Raw genomic sequence first — 9,871 nt, forward strand, 5'->3', positions numbered from 1 at the left:
TCTCTAAAGCCCAAGGCCAAGGGAGAAGGTTCCTCAGGGACAAGAAACCATCCGGTATTGATACAAGGACAGTGGTGTAGGTGTGGCAGTGCGTGACCCTGTGGCAACTGCAGGGTGATGGCTTGGCCCCTCCCTTCCTCACTAGCTCTCTGACCACCTCCCACATGTATTCCAAGATGCAGACAGACTGAACTACTTGCAATTTCCTGAAAGTGCCTCTTTTTATTGCCCCTGGGCTTTTACATATGCTATTATTCTGTCTTCCTAGAATGTACTTCCCATGCCTGACTTCCTACTCTCTCTCTCTCTCTGGGCTCAGCTTGGTATCACTTCCCCTCCTCTAGTAAGTCTTCTTCCTCATCACCATCCCAGGTGATGCTCTGATAGTACTAGCACGTTCCCTGAGCCTCAGACGTCACATGCAATATTATAGTTGCTCATTTACCTGGCTGTTCCCAGGACAATGATGACCATGATATGGTAGATGCCATCTATTGAGTGCTTTCTATGTGCTAGGCACTGTAGTTCCTCTTATTAATGACCACATTGACCTTGTGAAGTACGGCTATTATTCCCATTTTGTAGATGTGGGAAATAAAGCTTAGAAAGGCTTTGTCCACATTTATACGGTTAGTAAGATGCAGTGTCAGGATTAGAACATGGGTCTGATTTTCACCAGCACGTCATGCAGCCTCCCGCGGGGCTGTGCGCAACTTGAGGGCAGGGGCCACGGCTTTCATCTCTGTGTCCTCAGTGTCTAGCACAGTGCCTGGAATGAAGCAGCAGGAGCTCAAGAAATATGTTTGATGACTTAATGAGTGAATGGCAACGATTTGCCTTTGCGGTCAGCCTTAACTCAGTCCTGTTAATCCCCGTGCGCATTCCCTGGCCCAGGCTACCCATTTGAGAGGATCAGTTAAGTCCAAAGTAAAAAGATACTTCAAGGACAGCAGCAAGATAATATCTTGTATCTTGGCTATGAATATATTAGACATGATTGGACTGGGTTGAGTAACTGGGATAGAGAGCTCTATAAAACAGGCCCGGCATCCAACGAAGAAATGGATATAAATTGTATTTACTCCCAGGATGTCCCACAAAGGCCTTAACAGAGTTTAACATTCCTCTGAGCCAGGGCCTGGGGGAAATAGCTGTCCTTGTTTGCACAAGAAAGTGGTCCCTGGCAGGAGCTAAATTTCTGAGCCAGGCAGACTGCTTGGAAAACAGATCTGGGCCCAGAACAAGGTTGAAGCAATTTCTCTATTGCAGTAGGAGAAAGAACAGGTCACTTGGGTGGAAATAATAAGCCTGAGGAGAAGTGGCTTAGGAAGGCTTCGTCCACATGTATATAGTTAATAAAGAGGCAGGATTAGAACACTCAGAGTCAGCCCCGCCTCCTCCTGTCATCCTGGTTATCCCATCCCTGGCCACCCAATGATTGGTGGCAGAGTCTGGACTGCCAGCTCCTCAGAGTTCTCCTTGCTTCTCAAGTCCTGTTTCTTCCCTACAGAAGGCAGGCCTCGAGAAACTGGCATCTTCTGTAAGCTTCCCTGTCGAGCAGTCAAATAAGAGGTTGTTTCTTCTTGCTCATTGGGGAAAATCCTCCTGTAAAAAAAGAAATATATCTCTGTTGATTTTTCATGGAATTTGAAATTTCCATCCTGGCTGGATCTGAAACCTCCTTTTTAGCATGAACCTGCATCAAAATTAAGCACAAATAGGTCCTAACACAATTCACAAAATGCAATTTTCCCTGCTTGAGCAAAAGAGGCGATATGCCTACTAAAACTGCCCAATTCTTCTCAAGCAGAAAATACAAAGCAATCTCAGAGCATACCCGTTGCCATAGTGCTTCTCTTCTCTCCCTCATCTTCTCTACAGGTAGGCCACTCCCCTGGGTGCTCTGTGGCTTTAGATAAATTACAGTTTTCTAGTCAGAGTTGGGCCTAAGTGTATTTGTGACCATGGTCTTTGTTAGAGATTAAACCTTTCTTGGTGTTCTAATCTATTGCCCCCGGGTTTACTATTGTGTCTCTCAGATTTTTCTAATTGAATTATAATGATTTTACATTTGGGCTCCAGGATTACAGGCATTCATAAAACCCCAAGCTTGGAAATTGCTTAGGTAGTTAACCAGTGAGTCTGAGAGTGGACCTCTATAGAAGATGACTAAAACCATTCATTCATTCAACATTTATTGACTACATAGTACTAGTATATGCCAAGCAGAGTCCTAGGGGGCTAAGGATATAGATAAATAGGACACTTCTGTACCCGGGAGGGTGTTATAGTCTACTGGAGACTTTAGTGGAATTCCTACTTTAAAAGTCATTTGTGGTTACCGGGGGCTGTAGGATCAGGGAATTGAGGATATGTCATTTAAGGGTATAGACTTGAAACCAGTAGATAAATAAATCCTGGAAATGTAACACACAGCACAGTGACTATAGACAAATATACTGTATGATGAACTTCAAAGTTGCTAAGAGACTACATCTTAACTGTTCCCACCACTAAGAAGAAATATGGCATGACAGAGGTGATATCTAGCTAAGACCATAGTCAAGTTGTAATATAAAGTGTATCAAGTCAACACATTGTGCATCATAAATTTACACAATGTAATATGTCGATTATATTTCAATTTCAAAAAGTTATTTGGTTTTATTTCAAATCAGAATACATCCAACCACTGAGGTTACCTACTTGGAGGATCAAATTGCTGCTGTGGGTTTCGATACGAAGGCACTTATTTTAACAAAACGAGTTCACTTAAAACTCCTGTTAACAGGGAAGATATAAAGATGTATGTGAGCAGATGGGAAAGAAGCAGTGGAGATGGAGGTTGAAGACACAAAAAGATGAATTCTAACGAATGGAAACTTGCAAGTGATGGGATAACATTTCCTAAGGAACAGAAAGGCTCCGATTGCAAACACGGCTGGACAAGCGAACTTGAGACATAAGAGAAGGAAGAAAAGGGCTGCTGGGTTTGATGAGTGGGAAATCATTTTGTGTGAAATAGCTTTAAAACATAGATTTCACAGAGGAAGTCAGGCGTTAACAATCCCTGTCAAGTAGAGTCAACAGTAGCATTACTTGTCATTTCTAATTATTGTCTAGAAACTGGTTCTAAAGACGAAAGCTATTTACCTATCAGTTCTTTATCATGCAAAATAATTACGTTGCTCTTTTCACCTGTGAGGAAATACATTCTTCAGGTAGGCAGGGCATGTCAATTGGAATTCTTTTGATTTCAGCAATCAGAAGTCCAACTTGAACTAGCTTAAATAACAGAGGATCGCCTTGTCTTCTTTAACCAGACTCCAGAAAGGACATCCTGTCCTGGGAAAACTGGAGCCAGGGCTTGAATATCAGTAGGACCTTTATCCTTTATCTCTGCTTCTCTCTGTTGCTGACTTCATTTGCTCCTAATCAAGGGTACCAGCAGTCCCTGGGTCCCAGCTCCATCCCTTAGACATCACACAGATTAAAAACAAACAAACAAACAAAAAAGACACATCCCCTAAACTCCAGTTTGAAAAATCCCAAGGAAAGACTCAGAATGTGCTAACCTGGGTCACGTGCCCCCATAAGAGGCCAATCACTGGCCAGGAGGGTGAGGACAGCACCCATCCAGACCCCTTGGGGCCAGGTGCAAGGTGGGGGGAGTTCAGTTACCCTAGAACAAGGAAATGCTATTTCCAGAAGATAGAAGGGGTGATGGTCATAAACAAATAATAAAAATCTCAAGTTTTATTCATTGTAAGCAAAAAGCAGTATGTGAGTACATGTTTCTGGGTCTATCCCCTGGGAGCCAGCTCTCTCCTTCTCCCCATATAAAGTAGTAGGAAAATACTCATAACAGATTTACCTGGGGCCAGCAAGACTCTGCTTGCTTCAGGCCTGTCTTCACCTGGGTTATTCATGGTGATCTCAGCGAGAGCCCCACCTACAGAGTCATAATGAGTGGGTTAAGACATGGGGAACTTCAGCCCCACCTGGTCTGCTGACACAGACTCTGAGCTATCATTTCATCTTTCGTGGTTCGCTAACATGAGGACTTGCTTCCTCCCAGCCCTGAGAATCTAGACATTTAAACACTCTAGAACAGGGGTCCTCAAACTTTTTAAAACAGGGGGCCAGTTCACTGTCCCTCAGACCGTTGGAGGGCAGGACTATAGTTTTAAAAAAAAAACTATGAACAAATTCCTATGCACACTGCACATATCTTATTTTGACGTAAAAAAACAAAACGGGAACAAATACAATATTAGTATTCGCATGTGGCCCGCAGGCCGTAGTTTGAGGACCCCTGCTCTAGAATATAGACATCCTATGTCCAATTTGTGTGTCTCAACTTTTTCTCCTCCCTAATTTGCAGAAGTATATTGAACACTTCGAAATAAAGCAGAACATAAGGAATATCATTATAGGCAGAGCTCTTAGAAATCTATATACATGACAGGAAGGCAACATGGACAGATGGAAGAATACTACTTAGGTCTAGTTTATTCTATGCAGATGGTAGCCGGGGGTGCTGAAAAGAGTCATTAAGAAAAACTCAGCAATTCATTGTTTCATTGTTAAGAAAATTCAAGGCACTTTAAGTGTTAAGTGCCAGATCAGTGAATATAATACACAAAATATGTTCCTCAACTGGCAGAACTGCTTTGAAGACTAAAAATAGTCCTAATGGATGTTTTTCAAGTATTTTGTGTTCTCTTCCACCCACTGATTCAGATTAAGATTCAACTAATGTTCAGTAGTGATGACTCTGTGCTGGACACTTTGCTAAAAGCTCCCATTACCTTATTTGATTATCTTTTCAATCCCAGAGGAGCCTCGTTGTTCTCATTTTACAGACTTAGGGAAATTAAGAGCCTTACCTAAGGCCTCATAAGTGTTGAGTGAGGGGCTGGGTTTTTTTCTGTACTCTTTCTGTTGACTCTTGTCTCCATTTTACCCAAGTCAATGAGTTGTATCAACTTTTAGATATAAAATAGCAAGAAGGGTGGGAGTGAGGAGAAAAAGATTCTTTTTGTTGTTGTTGTTGCTAATTTTAATTTTATGAACAAAAAGTCAAGCAGTTTGCATAGAAACAATGGAGAATAGAGCAACCCATAATTTGTGTCACCATAAAGCACAACAGAAAAAATCTGGTTTCCCATGTGTGTGTGTGTGTGTGTGTGTGTGTGTGTGTGTGAGAGAGAGAGAGAGAGAGAGAGAGAGAGAGAGATTTTATGCACCGTGTGGCCAAAGCCTGTGGAAGGTGAAACACGGCAGGATCGAATTGCAGGGTGTCTAGGTGTGGGCTCTCTCCTGCTCATGGAGTTTTATTTATTCATTGACAGCCCTATGTTGCATGTGTTCAAAGACAGCTGTGTCTGGGAAGCTGCAACATCACACTGGTGATATCAGAGGGTCACGTAGCCATGTGGGACCCAAAGATAAGTTCTCCTTTGGCGTATTTACTGTCCCAAGCAACACACCGTTGGCCCAGGCCACATGAAATGTCCTTTCGGCCAATACGAAGGTTCTCTTAGGGAAACACAGGATGAATACATGCTGGTGTTTAATCTTGCGTTTTATTTTGCCAGACTGTAACCCTCAGCAGCACGGTGGCCCCGTGTGTGTTTGTCCTTTCATGTGCTCCCTGGGGGTGTTAGGTGTTCAAACAAACTCACTGAGAACAAAGTTAGTATGCTTCGGAAGAGCCCTTTCTCCCTGGCTCTGGCTTACCCCAGACATTTCAGGAACAAAAGCGAGAACCCAGGGGCCACTTCCTGGTTGTGCATTTTCAGTTTCTTACACAACCACAGCAGGAAAGCATGGGACGAGGCCTTGTTTCCTCAGTCATCATGGTTATCAGCCTGCTGCTCCTATCACTATTCAGCTTCTAGCTTTTACACTTTTTCATAAATTCCTTTTTTCTTAAAAAAAAAAATAAGTCAAGCCCCAAACTTCACATTGATTGCTGCCAGTAAGAGCAATGAAAAAGGATAAAGATATAGGATCTCTTCCACTGTTCATTTGGCTTCCTTGGACTGCAGGTCAATCCTTCAAAGATTTTCTTGAAAGTCGGAAGAAGACAGAGAAATGACCTCATGAGGTCACCATGGTGACCACAAAGCTGCAGGACTTGCCAAGTTCATTTCTTATTCACTCCTCCTCCAGCTCCCCATCTCTCCTTGTTTCTCTCCATGTACCCCTTGTTCATATTATGCCTCCTTCCCTCTGTCAGTATATTCTTTTATCTCAACAGGTTTCTAATGTTGTGAAAATGTTCAAATTAAAGATAGATTATGTGAATGTTCTGATGACGTCAGAGGAAAGTTCTTTGGATTTCCTAGTTCTCTGATGACTAATTTTTTCTCTGGGAGTAAATTCTGCATCCAGCAAACAGATGAGCTCTTCCCCAGGTTAGTAACCACTGCTGGGCCTTCAACAGGTAAGAGAGTAATTGGCTGCCTTTTTCAAGATTAAGGCCGAGAATCTGTATTGGTTTTTCACTGGAAAGAAAGAGAAATAACTCTGCTCAGAGATGCTGTCCCTGGACCAGGGGGGGGAGCAGTACGTACTCCCGGGGGACTTGTGGACGAAAGGGGCCACATGCTGACCTGACAAGCTCAGGAGAGGCCTGCATGGCAGTCTTGCAAACTCGGAGACCTAAAGTAACCACAAAGGATGGTCTGAAATTAAACTTTGACTAAAAGCAGTTATGGTGGGCAGTTACGTCCTAGGCCAGTATCTTCACTGACAAGGTCAACCTTTACCTTAACTGAGCCTATCTGTCTTTTTGCATCTATGATAACATACCCTTGAAATGTCTGGGTAACTTGTGACTTCCCTTTATCTGGAGCCCCTGGGTCACAACCAAATGTGCTGGGCCCCAGGACAGATACCACAAATTCCTTCATCATCATGTTAATTGTTCCTGCACCCACCTAAGTATGTGTCCATCATTTTACTTTTTATCCAATCCCAGGGGTTTCCCCCCTGCTTTGCTTATCCCTCCTCCTTAATCTATCACCAATGAATTTCATGTAACCCACCTATGTTCCTCCTTTGATTGCAATGTATAAATGCAGATGATGTAACCCCATTCTCCGGACCACTATCTCAATCTGTTGAGGTTCTGCTTCCCAGCATATGTCGACAGTTTGGCTCAAATAAACTCACAACAATTCTTTACAGGTTTCAATGGTTTTTTTATGTTAACAGACTTTAGCAGGGCATTCAAGACATTCTGTCATCTGCCCAAACTGCCTTTCACCTATGTCTGCTACAACCCCCTGACATGCCTCCTCTCAAGGTAAACTGACCATCTTTCTTTCTCCTTGAGTATAGGAGGTGAACCTCCATTCCTTAGCTTTCTGCCCTTCCCAATGCCTGGGAAGTGCCATCTGCACCTGAAACACGACATGAACATGGTCAGTGGCTCAGGCTCCCTTGGCCAGGGAATATTCATCCGGCGGCTTTAAGGCCCAGTCCTAATCCTTCTCTCCCACTACTTCCCTGGAGTAGCCAGCTTGATCCATCCCCGCCTTTCTCCTCTGAACACCTACAGCACTTACCCTCATCAGGCAAGAGTTCATCTCCACGATGAAAGCATATTGGTGTTGAAACTGGACATGTCGCTCTTGAGAAAATTAACAGGCTCAGAAAAAGTGGTGTGTGTGTGTGTGTGTGTGTGTGTGTGTGTGTGTGTGGTGTGTTAGTGAAGGAACTGAGGGCAGACAGCATGGCAGAGTGGGTGGGGAGTTGATGAATACAGAGAGTAATTAGAGAGAAGTGATGAAAAGGAAATATCACCTTCTGCTCCTGATCACTTATTGTGCAAAACCCATGTTCACTAGTCCTCCCTCATAGCTGTAATGATAAAAAAGTCTTTTCAATTCAGAGAGACCACTACACACGCACACATTCTACACCCAAGATGCCAAAATGTTCACTAAATTGCATTTAACTTCCCACATGCTGTTGCTTTGAGGTCCTTCTGTATCCTCATGACCAAAACTCAAGACTGAAGAGTTTACATTCCTCTCCCTTCCCTTCTTCACCCTTTTTTTAAAAAAATATATTTTATTGATTTTTTACAGAGAGGAAGGGAGAGAGATAGAGAGTTAGAAACATCGATGCGAGAGAAACATCGATCAGCTGCCTCCTGCACATCTCCCACTGGGGATGTGCCCGCAACCCAGGTACATGCCCTTGACCGGAATCGAACCCGGGACCCTTGAGTCCGCAGGCCGACGCTCTATCCACTGAGCCAAACGAATTTCATGCATTCTTCACCCTTTTACTGCAAGTGCTAACTTGCTATTAGGCCTCTGACAACAAACCCCTATGTACCTTTGTTTCTGATCATGCATATATGTACTCTCACACTGTCATAGGATGTTACTCTGTAAATGGAATGTGTACATTAGAAAGCAATTTTGAATAGCCAATTTTGCTTCTATAATAAAGACATTTTGAAAAATAATGAAAGAATTGTGGACCCTGTAATACCTTTCCCAAATAAAATCCTAAAGGTATTAATATGTATTCTCATCTATAATACTAAAAGCATAACATGCAAATCGACTGAACTGCTGAACAGCGGAAGAACTGGACGGACGACCTTCTGGTCTGACGATGCAGAGGCTGTAAGGGCGGCTGAGGCAGCCAGGGCTGCGAAGGCCTACTCTTGCACGAATTTCATGCATTGGGCCTCTAGTATATATATATTCAGAGCCATATACATGTCAAACTAATGATAATAACTCATGTGGTTTTGACCTGAAAGTTTTATGAAATAAACATTTAAAGTATTGGAAACAAAACTTTCCTTCCCTAAATATCTATTGTATTGGTGCTGTAGAAAATAGATTAAAATACTGGCCTCTCTCACATCATGTGTCTCTCCCGCTCCCTTCCATTCTCTCTAAAAAATAATCAATGGAAAAATATCCTTGGGTAAGGATTAACAAAACAAAAAACCAACAAAAAAGAAGCGCTTGGGAAGAAAAGCAGTAAAGCATTTCGGAGTTTCGGCAGTGCCTCTAAACTAGCTTCTGGGAGATTTTTTGGGGTTCCCTGGCATAAAAATCTAGGGTGACCACATGGCTGTTACGAAAGACTGAGAAGCGGTCATATGGGGTAGCCTTCCCCGCTCGGAAGAACCCTAGGACTTGGAACTCCCCAGCAGGAGCCGAAGTTTCCCTTCCGAACTTTCCCGGCCCACCCACAGCAGGAATCCGGCGGGACGGGGACCAACAGAGCGCACCCGATCAGAGGAGCCTGGCGGGCGGCGAAATTCTCCCGCAGGCGGAGAGGCGAAGGACTTTCCACCCCAACCAATCAGGTGAGAAGAATGTTGGCACACCCCCTTCCCGCGTACCAATCAGCACCTGACTCGATGGCCCAGGCCCATTGACGCAGGGAAAAACGCTTTTTAAATCTTATTAGTATAGGTTTTTTTCTCTCCACCATCATTCTAGGCCACCCCAAAAACTGTGCCCAAAGAGAAAAACTGAGTGCAATAATTCCAAAGCTGGTCAGTCTTGTGGTGAAAAGCCAAACTATAAACCTCTCCATCCACTCCGTAATTCCAGGAGGGACGGGGAAAGGAAAAGGGAAAGGAAGGTTCCGGCAACTACAACTCCCAAGAGGCCTTGCGCGGACTCAGCGCGCCCTGAGCAAAGGGGCGGGCCTTTGTAAGGAAGCAGGCTGAGCGTCTCGGGGCTCCTCTTCGACTTCCTGAACCTGAGCCCCCTGACTGGGCGGGACTTGAGGTGGGCGGGCGGTGGCTTCGCTGCTCTCGCGCTTTGTGTCCTCCCACCTCCGGCTTCTCCGCCAGAGACGTCGGAGGGGGCGTGGCCCGCGC

General features: G+C 44.1%; 1 protein-coding gene and 1 long non-coding RNA gene across 2 annotated transcripts in view; one reads left to right on the forward strand and one right to left on the reverse strand.

Annotated features, from left to right (window-relative positions):
* The window catches only part of LOC102260911 (chromosome unknown open reading frame, human C1orf105), a 45,186-nt gene extending 37,146 nt beyond the window's left edge, over window positions 1–8,040 (forward strand). Inside the window, exons 6-7 of the transcript XR_001362393.1 lie at window positions 6,054–6,594; window positions 7,232–8,040. The gene's annotated coding sequence lies outside the window, so the exon portion shown is untranslated. The remainder of the gene's footprint in view (window positions 1–6,053; window positions 6,595–7,231) is intronic.
* Window positions 820–9,326, reverse strand: LOC106726335. Its single transcript, XR_001362394.1, has 3 exons — window positions 9,272–9,326; window positions 3,875–3,952; window positions 820–1,605 (listed from the first exon to the last, which is right to left on the reverse strand). It is a non-coding gene; the product is annotated as an uncharacterized LOC106726335 (long non-coding RNA).
* Window positions 9,327–9,871: the final 545 nt, after the last annotated feature.

This window comes from Myotis brandtii, unplaced genomic scaffold, assembly GCF_000412655.1.
Source record: "Myotis brandtii unplaced genomic scaffold, ASM41265v1 scaffold250, whole genome shotgun sequence".
In the NCBI taxonomy this organism is placed as follows: domain Eukaryota; kingdom Metazoa; phylum Chordata; class Mammalia; order Chiroptera; family Vespertilionidae; genus Myotis; species Myotis brandtii.